This window comes from Pseudochaenichthys georgianus, chromosome 15, assembly GCF_902827115.2.
Source record: "Pseudochaenichthys georgianus chromosome 15, fPseGeo1.2, whole genome shotgun sequence".
Lineage (NCBI taxonomy): Eukaryota > Metazoa > Chordata > Actinopteri > Perciformes > Channichthyidae > Pseudochaenichthys > Pseudochaenichthys georgianus.
Window position 1 is genome coordinate 13,972,127 of NC_047517.1, and position 16,970 is coordinate 13,989,096.

The window sequence follows — 16,970 nt, forward strand, 5'->3', positions numbered from 1 at the left end:
GCAGTGCTCGGCTGAATTGAACCCCCCTTGAAAAGTGTTCAGCAAGCAGGTCACATTGGCGTTGGCTGTCTGTTGTGGATGAAACGCTGAAACGCTGTCCTCCAAGATGCTCTAAGTCGTATGACTCACCTATCTGGCCCGTAGCAGCCTGTGATGGATAGGGCTAGATTGAGCAGTCACATCTAACCCATGTCATTTTGACTAAACAAGTTTCTTCCCGAAGATTACTCCTTAATGCTTAAACAAAGTTACATGTTTGCTTCCCGTATTCTTAAATGACCAAGTAAACAACGCATATCCATCACCGTGTGATATCATGTGCTCCCAGATTTATGAATGAGGAGACAGTTCAGCTGCAACACCCTCATCTGGAGGCAAGACAAGGCAGGGAGGTGAAATTGAAAATGTGAATGTCTGGATAATGTCAGAGGAGGAGTGCTCGAGATATAATACCAAATCTATAAAGGACAATTTCAGGCCAAAGACTCTAGTGCTCAGGCGCTCAATCATGAAGTGATTCGCTCAGATTGATCAAGGAGCGTCGTAATCACATGGGAATGTTACATGTGGCTCCAAGGAACTGTCAGGACATTCAAAGCTGGATTTCATGGATTTGAGGTGATGTGCTTTCAAAGAAAAAGAGAATCATAAAAGTAGTTTACTAAAATGTAGCAGCTGTCCACTAAAATGAATGTTCAGAAGGGAGGAATTCTGAGGAATGAAGTCACCATCAGAGTTTCACAGCAGAAATTCAGAGAGCTGGGTCCTTTGAATTTATGCTTTAATAAAAGAATCGCAAATCTACTAATGAAGTGTGCTGTTGATAACATACCCAGAATAAGCAGGAAACCTAAATGCACTTACAGATAACAAGGCTTCTTTTATTTAAAGTGATGCCGGTTAAAAGCTCAGTGCTCCCTTAGAAATTGAAATAAAGGCTGCAAACGTGGCATTAAATATTCATGACCTTCAGCCTGTCATCTAGCACCTTCTGTGTGAAGACACATGTGCAACATAAAACTAAATCCTACATAATTATTCTGTTTTATTTTATATAAGAAGCTCATAAAGATAGATCTTAACAGCTGCGTGAAGCAATTCTTCTTAGAACAGATATAACACAGTTCCCAAAACTATTGCTTGATTTCTCAACATTCAAACACAAAACTGTTAACCATTTTCAAAAAAACAAAGTCTTTTGCAAAAAACCCACCTTGCATTTCAAACACTGTTCAGTCTTCTTAAAACTGTTTTTTCCAAACCAAACCAATGCAACCAGCATGTTAGATCAAACACTGATATATATATATTTTTAAACACTACCATCAATGTACTGTAATGTTTTGGCTTCGTGCAGCTTTGTTACATATTTTAATGTATAAGATATAATTCCCTTTTTGTATTATTTTAATATTTTTAGGATGTTGTTGTCTTCTCCTAAAAATAGGATGCAATTTTAAGTAACATACATTTAAAGATGGTTTTCATATCTAATACAAACTATGAATAAATAATAATAATATTGCATTGACACATAGAATACAATCACCAGAAAGTCAAGCTTTCAAAATGTGAGTTTATCACGGAAGTGTTTTGATGCAAACTTCAATCACATGGCATTTTAAGATCTTGACTTTTTGAGGTTTTTTAGCCTCAGGATTGACTCAGCAGTTACAGTTTTTCTCGATTGCTAACACACATTTTTTTTTACCGTTTTTCTCGATTGCTAACACACTTTTTTTTTTTAAATTGCTCAGTTTCTCAGAACACTAAACACAATTCACAAAACCCCACACCCAAAGTGCAAAACACCTAATTTCTCCTGCTAAGTGAAGAACTGCCCTCAAAACTACATAAACACTTACCAAATGCAAACTTTTGCACCAAATATCACACACTTCATTCATAACACTAGATAGTTTGACCACCCAACTACACACTGCTGAGCATAATCTAAAGCACTTTCATCTGTTATGGGCTATGCTCGTACAGAGAGGTTTCTGCAGAGAAAGATTGCTTGAGTTTACAGAAATACAGTAAAGGAAGAAATACAAATGAGTTGTTGAAAAAAAATCACATTTTATTCAAAAATAACAATGCAGCAACATGCATCTCAGCACATAGCTACTATGCTTCGGATCTCTCTAAGTGTGATGGCATTGTTTGCCAAAACCCAGTTTGTAACTGCTGCTTCCTGCCTCATTGGAAACCCTTGGCCTTCCACCTCTTTTTTTCTCAGTCCTTCAGATAAACAACAAAGTGTTTAGTTTGTCGGTCACGGTCAGTGTCTGTGTTGCATAAAAGTAAGTCTACCACAGTAAATTGTGCAGGATTTGTGTACAGTTATAGTATGCAACATGCCAACAATTCAAGTACAGTAATGAAGTAAATACATTTCACACAACAGATATAAGCACTGATATATCATGAGAGTATTCTTCTTTGTCCACGTCCTCTCCCTCCAGCTAAATGGACTGTACATATATAGCGCTTTATACAGTCTTTACGACCTCTCAAAGCACTTTACATACTACATGTCATTCACCCATTCACACCCATTCATACAGAGCAGTGTATGTTACTCTAGGACCTAACATGCATACACATTCACACACCGTTGGCCATGCCATCTGGAGCAACTCAGGGTTAAGTATCTTGCCCAAGGATACATCGACATATTGACTGCATGGGCTGGGATCGAACCCACAGCCTTCTGGTTGAAAGACGACCACACTCCCTCGCAGCCGCAGTCTCCCCAGCTCTACCTCTACCTCTACCTCTTCCTCTTGCTCTTGCTTCCATGTTGGCTTCCATTGTTGCTGTATGAAAGTACTCACCTGTGGTCTTTTTATAGTCCTAACATCCTGATTGATGAGCCAACAATTATGCTATCAGGTGTTTGGTCAGGTGGAAGGTGTTTCTTGATCATTGGTCCATGTGTGAGGCATTTTGAATATCAGTGTTTTAACACGTGACTTTATGTCAGATTCCTGTGTCTTACGTGGAGAAACGTGTGCAGTGGTTTGCAAAAAGTGTGAAAAGCTGAAAACGTGTTTAGAGTTTTGGAGATTTGAGCCGATGTTTTGCTCTTTGAGTGTCAGTTAAAATAATTGTGCTTTATGTATAATTTTACTGTGTTAGCAATCGAGAAAAACTGTAAAGCATAAGACCAGACATGAGAGCCGTTCCGCATAGTGCTCTTTCAAAAGGGTTACACTTGAGAAGTAAACTGCACTAGAAGTATTAGATCCTTGAAGAAAGTAAAAGTATTGATTTTGCAGTAAAAAGGTGTTTATTACTATTATATGTGATGTTAATATGGACTAATATTATGGCTGAACTGATCTTACTTACATTTTACTGCATACTTTTAAGGTTGTGCTTCCTCTAACTCTTTTAAATACTGTTGGGTAATTCAAAGTACAGCAATGCATGATGGCAAGGGGAGGCTGTGGCTCAGTGGAATAGTGCGCTGATCTTCATGTGCTGAACTTTGCATCAGGGGATAGCAAGTTCAAGTCCCACTGCAGTCAACATGTCGTTGTGTCCCTGGGCAGACAACTTAAATTAAGGCTGAATATTCTGAACACACCACATGACTTAGTTGAATACTTGATTCAAATTGGTTTATTTGGACATTTTGCGGGACTGCTGCTGAGGATGCTTTGAGCATGTGACTATGTCCAATCATATCCATCTGCAGAAAGTAGTCCGGTCATTTTAACAACTTCATCTGTGGCCAAATAAACCCTCGAGTAAATGTATATAGTTACTTTCTACCATGTGTTGACTGAAACAGATGATGGCTAAAATGCTAATGAAAACAATATTCAGTACAAAAAGGACTCTAATTTCTTAATAAACTGAGCAGTTCATTTTCCCATGATGATATGACATTCTCCCACAAAGTCCATGCATTTAAAAGACGTCCTTCCAGTTCAGTCACCCAATCAGGATTCCGCACAAAGCACAGCACAGAAACGGCCCTCCTCAGAATCACTAACGACCTCCTCCTCTCCTCAGACTCCGGCAATCTCAACATCCTCATCCTCCTCGACCTCACAGCAGCGTTCGACACCATCAACCACACCATCCTGCTGTCCCGCCTAGAATCATCTCTTAACATCACTGACACTGCACTCTCCTGGTTGAAATCACACCTCACCAACAGACACCAGTTCATCCACATAAATAACTGCACTTCCTCCACTGCCCCTCTGAACCAAGGCGTCCCCCAGGGTTCGGTGCTTGGTCCTCTTCATCCTCTATATCCTCCCCCTTGGAAAAATCATCCGCCGCCACAACCTCCAGTATCACTGCTACGCGGATGACATCCAACTCTACATTTCCACAAAAACCATCACTGCCACAACTCACTCCATACTCACCAACTGTCTCTCAGAAATTAAATCCTGGATTCAAACAAACTACCTTCAACTGAACAGCGACACATCAGATAACATCATAATCAGACCCACATCCCGCACCAACACCACCCAGAACTTCAACCTCACCCTTGACAACACCACTCTAACCCCCTCTCCTCACATTCGCAACCTTGGAAAAGCCAGCTCAAATTCGACAAACACACAAACCATATCACCAGGACCGCCTTCTTCTATCTGAAAAACATTGCCCGTCTCCGCCCCTCACTCTCCTTCCCGGCTGCTGAAACCCTCATCCACGCATTTATCACCTCAAGACTGGACTACTGCAACAGCATCCTGTATGGTTCATCATCCAAAATTCTAAATAAACTACAATACATCCAGAACTGTGCTGCCCACCTCCTCACCCACACCCGCTCCAGAGACCACATCACCCCCGTCCTTCAAAACCTGCACTGGCTCCCTGTCCGTCAACGAATACACTTCAAAATCTTCCTGCTAACACACAAAGTTCTCAATAACCAGGCCCCCCCTACCTCACCGACCTGATCCACCACTACACCCCCTCCTCCTTAATTTGTGTATTATGCTGTGTTGCTGTTTTAATATATATATATATATATTTTTTTATTCTTTATTCTATTTTATCATGTTTTATCAAACCACTGTAAAGCGTCTTTGAGCACCTGGAAAAGCGCTTTGAAATAAAATGTATTATTATTATTAGATAAAAAATGTCCTCCCTTGAGCTGGGTTTGGGTTTGAGTTTGTTTGAGTCTCCAGACTCAAACAAACGTTTAAATTTGTCCTCTCACTACCCTATTTTCTTTACAGTAATGTATCATCATGTCTTTCTTCTCATGTCTTTACGATATGTGCCTCTGCTCTGTTTTTGGTGTAACTCCCTTTAATGGTGTTATCCCATTGCTGTTGCCACTGCTGATTCACTTTGCACTACAACCCTTTCCCTCTAATTTAAGAAATGTAATTTGATATCAGCAATTCATTTTTTGACTGCTTCTTTTGCAAGCTTGCCTGCTTTCTTGTTTTTCCCAGAATCCCAAAATGTGTTAGGAGCCACTTGAAGGTCCCTTCAGGTCTCTTTTTACGTTAGATGTGGTCTGGAGGAGGATAAGTCCTGCTCCATTGGACTGGACAGGAAGTAGGATCTACATGAGTCTTTGTGTGTTTAAAATATGCATAACATCAGTCCTAGATTTATATTTTTGTTCTTCTATATGACAAAATATTTAAATATAAGAATAACTTATAATCCTCACAGTTTTTTGGAGAAAATTGAAATATTCATCTCAGTATCTATCTATAAGTGCGGTAACTTATTTAATGAATGACTGGCTGAGAAACAAATCAAAGAAGTCAAAAAGGAAGGAATGGGCTGGAAATTCAAAGTGCTATATATTGATAGAAAAACATCAACCAAGGATAAAATCATTATGTTTCAGATCCACATTCATTTTCTTTATACGGTGTAATTTTAATGTAAGACAATCTGCCTGAAGCTTTATATAAAATATGTAGAGTCACTGAAGTTATACTTTAGTTCAACCCTTAGATGCATAGCTCTCTTTATAGAAAAGTATGGAGATTATACGGTGGCCCTGAAGTGCAAGTCAAAACAACATTTCAGAAAACGCTACAGCATTTCAGAAAACGCCACAGCCCTTCAGAAAACACCACAGCATATCAGAAAACACTTCAACATTTCAGAAAACGCTACAGCATTTCAGAAAACACCACAGCATTTCACAAAACGCTACAGCATTTCACAAAACGCTACAGCATTTCAGAAAACACCACAGCATTTCACAAAACGCTACAGCATTTCACAAAACGCTACAGCATTTCACAAAACGCTACAGCATTTTACAAAACACCACAGCATTTCACAAAACGCTACAGCATTTCACAAAACGCTACAGCATTTCACAAAACGCTACAGCATTTCACAAAACACCACAGCATTTCACAAAACGCTACAGCATTTCACAAAACACCACAGCATTTCACAAAACGCTACAGCATTTCACAAAACACTACAGCATTTCAGAATACACTTCAATATTTCAACTTATACGGAAAGGGTATTCCTTTAGGGAGAACACTTCTTGTTTGTGATTGGACAGAGCCAGCCAGAGAAGCACTGCTGTGATTGGTTGTTTTTGCTGCCAATCAAGAAATTACGCTTCGTGATTGGTCAGCACCCGACAGCGCAACATGTCCCTGAAAATCAGCCGTTAGCTGTTAGCACACAGAGCTACTACAGCTCCTCATATCTGTTCAGAAACTGGACAAAAGTTAAACATGAACAAAACACAGACTGTCTATCTATGTCATGGTGAATACAGTCGCGGCTTTATTTCTGTCTGTATGCCGTTGTTGTGAGTGTGGACGAAGCAGCTACAGGTTTTCTGAAATGCTGTGGCGTTCTCTGAAATGTTGTTTTGACTTGCACTTCAGGGCCACCGTAAGATTAGGCTAAAAATACATTTATGTTTATGTATTACAGTTTTTCTCGATTGCTAACACACTAAAATTATACATAAAGCACAATTATTTTAACTGACACTCAAAGAGCAAAACATCGGGTCAAATCTCCAAAACTCTAAACACGTTTTCAGCTTTTCACACAATTTGCAAATCAACATGGCACTTTTTGCAAACCACTGCACACGTTTCTCCACGTAAGACACAGGAATCTGACATAAAGTCACGTGTTAGCAGGTTTAAAACACTGATATTCAAAATGCCTCACACATGGACCAATGATCAAGATACACGTTCCACCTGACCAAACACCTGATAGCATTATTGTTGGCGCATCAATCAGGATGTTAGGACTATAAAAAGACCACAGGTGAGTACTTTCTTACAGCAACAATGGAAGCCAACATGGAAGCAAGAGGAAGAGGAGAGGAGGAGGAAGAGTACTCTCTAATGAAATGAAATGTTATCAACCATGGTTTGACGATGAGAGAGGCTGGACAGAGGGTTCAGCCTAATCTAAACCGATTTACTGTCGCCTCTGTAATCCGGACACTTAGACTTGAAAACAGGTTAGTTACCAGTTTTTAACCCTGCATAATTCATGATATATCAGTGCTTATGTCTGTTGTGTGAAACGTATTTACTTCATTACTGTAATTGAATTGTTGGCATGTTGCATACTATAACTGTACACAAATCCTGCACAATGTACTGTGGTAAACTTACTTTTATGCAACACAGACACTGACCGACCACTATGTCTTTGTTGTTTATCTGAAGGACGGAGAAAAAAAGAGGTGGAAGGCCAAGGATTTTCAATGAGGCACAGGAAGCAGTTTTGTTTTTTGTATTTAAAAAGCTGAAAAAGTAGATAATGAAGTACTTTGTGTCCGTAGATTTCGTAAAGCATCTAACTCTTAATGGCAGTTTGTGATTTTGAGGCTATTTCAGTGAAACAAGGCTGTTTTGAACATTTGACAGATGTATGCTTAAATTCTCTGAGAAAGTTACTAAAAAGATACACTTTTGTGTATAAAAGCTGAAAAGTAGATAATGAAGTACTTTGTTTGAGGTGATTTCATTAGGATTCTGACTCTTAATGGTCCTCTCTAGATTTGATTCAGGGTTTGTTTTAAATGATTTGTGCTTTGTGTGTACAGACACACAGAAAACACTGAAAAACACAACAAGAAGGACTGTAATACACATGTATCAGCCCTTGCTATAATGATGACAACAGTTTTTAGATGTAAAAAAACACTTTTTTTATTTTTCACACAAAATCAATAGTTATACTGATTGTAGCATCCCCAGGACCGTCTCCAGCTTAGAATTCCCCATATTACTGGAGATACCGTGATGGAGTTTCAGTCAAAATATTCACGTGTATGCTGTTTTCGACATAAAGATGCATTACATCTACAAACAGAGCATACAGTGAGAGCACATGATACACTTTTGATGTTTGTTTCATTTCTGAGATAATGTTACAGAATGTTTCGGAAAATGAAGATTCCAGAACCACTTTAAATGTTAAATGTTAAAATGTCTTCCAGTTTACAAACTTCAGCCATTCTTTTTACACAGGGGTCACTACTCGTTCTGTTTTCAATCGTCCCCATCACCACACTTATTAAAAGGGTAATGACTACATTATGATCTATATATATATATACAGAGAGTTTTGCATAGTAGTTTCCCATTTTTATTTTACTTAAAGAAAAAAAGTCAATGTATTGAACAAGTCCTTGGCTTCTTCTCCATCCAACTGCTGGTTGTTAGTCTTCTTCTCCTCCATCCAACTCGGCATGGATCTTTTCAAGTCTCTCCTTGAGGCGTCTGCAATTTTTGAGATTGTGAAGAAAAGCCTCCGAAGCGCCTTGGATCCTCCAATCATCCGTGAAAATGTCTTTATCAATAAGAGTCTGGTCGATCTCAGTAATGAAGTCGGTGAGCCATAGTCTTTTCATTAACGCGTTGTAATTGTTTCTGAAGTAAAAATCGGACATGTCATTCAGAAAATTGTGTTGCAATATCAACCAACACCGCTTTCACTGTGTCCATAAACAGAGACGTTTTGGCCCAAGGAGCAAAATCAGCAGCATTAGTATTGCAAGATTCGGGTTTCCCCAATGGTGGTGATGATGGTAGTCCAGTAGTCTGTTCCTGGCTGCAACTCGCGGGTGTGGTAGTTGCATTCTCCAGCCACCTTCCTTGTGTGTTTGTTTTCCCTTTCCCTGTCTGTGTGGGCGTGGTGCCTGTCACTCCTGGCTCCTGGCTCAAATCTCCACCAGCTGCAAACAGTTGAGCACTCTCCTCTGCGACACCCCTGATTCCCATCAGCCATTACGGATGGTATATCAGCGGAGGCTCCACAACCTGTCAGCGCCAGATCGTTGTTAAACCCCAGTGGTAAAACTCTTAGCCTTCTCAGCCTTCTTAAAGTATAGTGACTATTTTCGCTACACCTGAATATATTCTTACCTGTTCTTCTTGTGCTCCAGGATTACGCTTCAGTGGATTACGTTCCAGTGGATTGAAACTCCGGAGGATACTCTTCAGTGGATTACGCTCCAGTGGATACTCTCCAGCCGGATTATCTCCTCCAAATAAAACCTTTGTAACACACTGCCGTGTCCTGCGTTTGGGTTCTCTCAGATAACCGTAACAGCGGGGGTAGTCTTGGCTTTTCTCTGCTCCATGACTAGTTTACCATGGTCGTTTTAGTGAGGTCCTTCGTTTTAGATGATTTGCTGAATGGAGGGTGGGGCTTATTGCGTTGAATGGGGGTAGTCAATTATAGAATTGAGAGTTTTTAGAAAAAAGTTCTTTAAGCGTTGTAGCTTTTTCATCTCATCTCCAGCAATAGGTCATCATTTAAGAACAAGTAATAGTTTTGTCAAGATTCTACAGAAAAAAGTCAAAAAAAGTATAGTATGTCAGAAATATGGAAAAGTCATTGTGTACAAATAGTATGTTGAAAATCAAAAAAAGAAAAAGAAAACTCAATTCAATACAAATTAATTAATATTTTACCCTGTTCTAAAGTTTTGCACCCCCTTAAAGAAAAACCCCTTCCTTACCAAGTACTTCATATTATACCTTTTGTTAAGTGTTGCGTACATCAAGGTGTATCTTAAAGTATCTTGGTAACAGAAAATAACTAAAATATGTAAGTTTATCAGAAAAAGAAAAAACCTTGTTTATCTGAACAAGTGTTGTATACACCAAAGTGTGTCTAAAAGTATCTTAGTAACACAAGAAAAAAAGAGAAGAAAACGTTGATGTTAACAAAAACTGGATTGTTCCACTGAAATAATAAATAAATCATTTCAAAAAGTGCTCTTAAAAAGAACAAATGTATTCAGATGAAAGTATTTTGTTAGACTATTAAGTCCACGATGGTTACATTTAACCCCTAACCCATTTGTATTATATGTTTGTTTTCCTAATAAAGCCATAGTCACCTGAATTAATTTTGTCTCCATACCTTTTATTTTTTACATTTTGTAACAATCTTAAAACATTTGTACAAGAGAACAAACACTGTGGTTAAAATGAGTGTCTTTATGACGTCTCTCACACAATTCATTTTTAAACACATCATCTTGATACAGAGATAACACATTTTCGTAAGACAACCCCGACACTCTTTTTACATAGGTAGAATACACAATGTTTTTCTTTGAGGGGTCCTTAGTTTAAAATGATCTGGTGAGGACGGTGTGACTTGTTATGTTGAGTGGGAGGCGGAGTCCTCTGTAAAGGTGAGATTCTTTTTCACCAGTATAATGTCCATCGATGTCTGACTCTGTTTAAAAAGTTCTTTAAGCTTTGTAGCTTTTTCATCAATCATTTTCAGCCAAGCAGTCAGAGGCATCCGCACAGATGTCTAAAAAACCCCGCATGTAGAGTTAAAATACTCCAAAACAAAATCATCAGAGGGGTCCTTCCCCAGCGTTTCCAAATGGCTTGCACGGTAATACCATCGCCCGATGGTCCGCTTTTAGTTTCCCAGACGGTGCTTGTCAGGACTCTTCTCACTTCTGGCAGCGGGGAAATAACTCTTTCTTCCTCCACCTTGAGGGGCGGCGGTGAAATCTCTTCTTTGATCTTGCATGCTGCCTGTGTTTCTTTGCTTTTCTTTGCAAATATCTTGTACACCGCTGGTTCCACTATGGTTTCTTGATGCACTACAGTGGTTGCGTGGAGATCTCTGGAAGACACCAGAGTTAACACAGCCCAATCTGTTGAGGTCTGGTTTGGAATTTCTTAAATTAATTTCTGTTCATTTATTTTCTTCTTAATTATGCTATTTATTACCTTCCAAGTGGTTTTCATATCTCCTATGGCATTTTCAAATTTTTCAGAGAAGTATCGTTTTTCATAGTTTCTAAGGATTGTAGTCAATTTGTTTTTATACAATTTATAACGACTTTCATCTTCAACGCTTTTGCTTTTCAAAAATGTCCTATAGAGTCCATTTTTCTTACAACAGGCGTTTTTCAGTCCATGAGTGAACCAGGGTTTTGAGTCATTATTATTCCTGTTGCTAATCTTAATTTGTATATATGGACAACATTCGTTCATGTTTTGCATGAAAATCCTTACAAACTCATTATAGGATTTATTTACATCTTGAATCTCAAATACTTCTTCTATTTTTCATTTTTTTAAGTTTATATTTAATTTATTTGGAGAACTGTCATTTAATTTCCGCTAAGTTATGTATGTCTTTTGTTCTTTGTTATATACAGGTTCTTTTCTGCAAATTGTGAATATTGGCAGGTGACATCAGTGATGAGGGCCCCACTATGATGAGGGCCCCACTATGATGTTCCGTTTCAAGGACGTTAGTGAACATTTGATCAATTATGGTTTCAGTAGTGCTAGTTAACCTGGTTGGTTTGGATATAAGAGGGAGAAGCCCACATGAAAAAGGTTATATTTCATATGCTTAATTCATTTCAAGCTGGTTTTGTTTTAAAAAGAAACCTTGAAGGCGGGAAGAGTTTAGTCAGTATTTAAGTGGTTATGTAATTCAAAGGTATTGCATTTGAATGTTGATGTAAAACGGGTGGGAGATAAACTCCCTCTGGAGGAAACTTTGGGATTTCAGCCTTTGTAGACAATTTACATGCACAAAAACATACTACACTACAGGATAGGGAAAATCCCAAAAAGCATAATATGGCATCTTTAAAACAGTAGTACTGATGGTCTCTCCTGAAAGCAGCCAGTAAGTGAATAAGAAGACTAAATGGGGATCTTCATTCCCTAGACAAGATGTCAAACTGGTCTGAATTTAAATTAGTTTCACTTAAACCTGTTACGGTGGAGCGAAGGAAGCAGGTAGGACCCAAATGCAGATTAAAGTGAAAATAATTCCTTTATTTCAAGGCTATATATATATATATATATATATATATATATATATACATATACAGGCAGAACAGAACACTCACCGAGGACAAGCCAAATCACAAGACGAACCGACATTGAACACTGGGAGACAGTGGAATTTAAACACAGGGTAACTAGACACAGGTGGGAACAATCAGGGGTGGGGCCAACACTGATGAGCACAGGAGACACACAAGGAGTGACAGGTGAAAACAATCAGACAACTAGACACACCAGGGAACTAACGACGGGAGGAAAAACACAGGGAAAAGGACCAGACAATATACAAGGAGGAAAATACCCATAACCAGACATACAAAACTACAAACGTGACAAAACATGAGAATCCTGACAGAACCCCCCCCTCAAGGGACGGATTCCAGACGTCCCTAAAAAAAAAAACCCCCACAAAAGTCCAAAACCTCAAGCAGGGTGGGTGGAGGGGGTCCGGAGGAGGGACGCAAAACTAGGGCCACCAGGGTGGGTGGAGGGGGTCTGGAGGACGGGACTGAACTGACCGCCCAGGGGCACGGCAGAGGACCAGGAAGGGGTCTCGGGCGGACGGCCTGGGGGCAAGACAGAGGACCAGGAAGGGGTCTCGGGCGGACGGCCCGGGGGTAAGGCAGAGTCCAAAAAGGGGGATTCGGGCGGACGACCCGGGGGCAAGGCAGAGGACCAGGAACGGGTCTCGGGCGGACGGCCCGGGGGTAAGGTAGAAGCCGAGAAGGTGGACTCGGGCGGACGGCCCGGGGGCAAGACAGAGTCCAAGGTGGGGGTTATGGAGGGGCGAAGGCCACCGCGGCCGGGAAAGTCAGGGGGCCGGGCTCGAGGGCGAAGGCCGTGACTCTCAGGGGCCAGGGATCGAGGGTGAAGGCCGTGGCTCTCAGGGGACCAGGATTGAGGGTGAAGACTCCGGCTCTCAGAGGGCCGGGCTCGAGGGCGAAGACCGGACAGCTCCGGAGGCCGGGCAGGAACCGGAGGCCGGGCAGGAAAGCGCTGATGGGACAGCTCCGGAGACCGGGCAGGACCCGGTGTCGGCCGGACAGAAACCGGAGCCGGTCGGACAGGCTTCGGCAGGATCCCCCACGGAAGTGGACCAGGAGTTGGCAGGAACCCCGGCGAGACAGGTGATGGACATGGGGCTGGCAGGGCCCCCGGTAGAACCTCCAACGGCACGGGATATAGGGTTGGCAGGACCCCCGGCAGGGGAGTAGACGGCGGGACCTCCAACGACACAGGACACAGGGTTGGCAGGACCCCCGGCAGAAGAGTAGTCTGCGGGACCTCCAACGGGACAGGACATAGGGTTGGCAGGACCCCCGGCAGGGGAGTAGACGGCGGGACATCCAACGAGACCGGACCTGGGGTTGGCGGGACCCCCGGCAGGGGAGTGGACGGCGGGACCTCCAACGAGACCGGACCTGGGGTTGGTGGGACCCCCGGCAGGGGAGTGGACGGCGGGACCTCCAACGAGAAAGGAGAAGGAGCTGGCAGGCCCCCCGGCAGGGGAGTGGACGGCGGGACCTCCAACGGGACAGGACAAAGGGTTGGCAGGACCCCCGGCAGGAGAGTAGTCGGCGGGGCCTCCAACGGGACAGACATACGATTGGCAGGACCTCCGGCAGAGGAGTAGTCGACGGAGCCCCCAACGGGACAGGACCCGGAGTAGGGACCCGAGAGGAGACTCGAGAGGAGACTCGAGAGGGGAACCAAGGGGGAACTCGAGAGGGGACTCGATAGGAGACTCGAGAGGAGACTCGAGAGGGGAACTAAGGGGGAACTCGAGAGGGGACTCGAGAGGGGACTCGAGAGGAGACTCGAGAGGGGAACTAGAGGAGGGACTAGAGAAGGGACTAGAGAAGGGAAGTCGAGAGGGGACTCGCGAGGGGAACTAGAGGAGGGACGAGAAGAGGGACGAGAAGAGGGACTAAAGGAGGGACTAAAGGAGGGACTAGAGGAGGTAACTCGAGAAGTGACTAGAGGAGGGACTAGAGATGGGAACTCGAGAGGGGACTCGCGAGGGGACCTAGAGGAGGGACGAGAGCAGGGACTAGAGCAGGGACTAGAGCAGGGACTAGAGGAGGGACTAAAGGAGGGACTAAAGGAGGGACTAGAGGAGGGGACTCCAGAGGGGACTCCAGAGGGGACTCCAGAGGGGACTCCAGAGGGGACTCCAGAGGGGACTCCAGAGGGGACTCCAGAGGGGACTCCAGAGGAAACTGGAGAGGGGACTGTGGCAGCTGGGGCCGGAAACCTGGCTGTAAGGTCCGGAGCGGAAGCCTGGACCCTGGCTGTGTAAGCCAGGTAATCCAGTATGGACGCAAAGCTGCGTGGGCCGGTACTGGAGCATTGAGGCATGGCTGCGAGCTTGGCTTTGCGCCTCCTTCTCTTAGCAGCCGCCTGTGGCATCAAAAAAGCTGAATCCACTGGGTCCATCTTTGGTCGGTTCGTAATGTTACGGTGGAGCGAAGGAAGCAGGTAGGACCCAAATGCAGATTAAAGTGAAAATAATTCCTTTATTTCAAGGCTATATATATATATACAGGCAGAACAGAACACTCACCGAGGACAAGCCAAATCACAAGACGAACCGACATTGAACACTGGGAGACAGTGGAATTTAAACACAGGGTAACTAGACACAGGTGGGAACAATCAGGGGTGGGGCCAACACTGATGAGCACAGGAGACACACAAGGAGTGACAGGTGAAAACAATCAGACAACTAGACACACCAGGGAACTAACGACGGGAGGAAAAACACAGGGAAAAGGACCAGACAATATACAAGGAGGAAAATACCCATAACCAGACATACAAAACTACAAACGTGACAAAACATGAGAATCCTGACAAAACCATTTTGAAGCTTACAAGTCTCAAAGGAGTTACCTTTACACAGCTTGAATTGTAAATCAATCCTGAAAAGAAACCCATCAAAGTGTTCCCTTTAACTTAAAAGATTACTTTAAAATGTTTTGAAGAATTCAGCTTGAAGTCCAACGACCCTGAAACACATTTCATGCTGTTTCAAACATTGAATCTCTTATAAGCATAATAACAGACGTATATAAATTAATAATTGGAGTATTTTTATTGTAGATTTACAACTTTCATATGGGAAATGGAATATATGTTGTGCGTAGATGGCTCTGCTAAGATTGTTCCCTATAGGTTTCATGTTATGTGTTTAGATAGGTTCCTGTTTTATTTTGATAGTCTTGTCTACCCTCATGTGTCTAAAGTACGTTTCCTGCCTTGTCTGTTTTCCCGCTGTTGTGATTGTCTAATTGTCTTCACCTGGTGTTGTCTGTCTAGTATATATAGTTCTCGTCTTCCCCTGTCTCGTTGCCAGATTGTCTTGTGTGTTCCAAGCCTTCCAGCGTAAGATCATTTTGTCATTGTCCATAGAGTTATCGTCCATCGAGTTAGATTAGTGTATTAGTAGTTTTTGTCTTGTTGCTTTATGTATTCAGTGTGTTATGACCTGTCTACATTAAAACACTTTATTTTGATACTTTGTTTGTCTCTGCATCGTGCATTTGATTCCACGCCCTTGTACAGCCCTAAAAATATATATTTTACCGGAGAATACTTACCTCCTTCCATGGGCCTTTTGTTTCCCAATACCATTTTAAAGATTGTTCCTCGGGCTTCTTATGATTCATAATATGTTTGCTGAAAAGTTAGTATCCTATCACATTGAGACAATATCAATTACATATTTATATTTCAATGATAAGAAAGGAATGTCAAAATGTAATATGTAATGTAAAGCGATTTGAGCACTTGGAAAGGGCTATAATAAATGCCATGAATTATTATTATTATTAGGGCCCGAGCACGGAGCGCTAGGACCCAACGGCGTCCTAGCACGAAGTGCGAAGAACCTATTGTTATTGGAGGAATTCTTCTTATTATTTTTAGTTGCCATCTTTCCTGTTTTTGAGGCCTTTAGGATGCTTCAAAAGTTGTATAATTTTGCACGGACGCCAGGACCGGTAAAAATGGCAACATTCTGGAGTCAATGGGTTAAAATATTCCAACGTGCTCGCTAGCGCCACCTATCAAAATCCTATTTCGGAATACATTTACAAAGTCGCACCGTAACTCGGAATGACCTGAAATGTTGCACACATATCCGGGTGGACCTGCTCTACAAATAATCCTCCTGGAACCCTAAGCTCCGCCTAAATATTTGTTCTTCTAAATTAGCATAATGTTCAAAACAGTGAAATATTCACTTAAATTTCAATTTGTTTTTTTTACCCTAAAGTATACAGCATCCGTGGAGGGTCACACACATTACCCTAGGAGATGAGCATGTTCAAACGATAAATATTTCCGCCATGAATTAAAACGTACTCGCAAAAAGGCGGGGCTTAGAAATAAATGCTCATAACTCATCAACAATGTATCCATTCACCACATATTTTGGTGGATAGGTTCAGTCTGTCTTGGGAAATAGGCACACCAAACCATTTTCATTTTGGACTATAGGGGGTGCCAAAAACACCACAAATGTATAACTCAAGAACGGATGAAACATTTTTTTTGTTTTACATATTCTCTGGGGATGACTACGAACTGAGATTTAAAGTGTCATAACAAATGCAGAATGTGGGCGTGGCCTATACCGTTTTTTTTACATTGCGAAAGCATAAGATCAGCTTC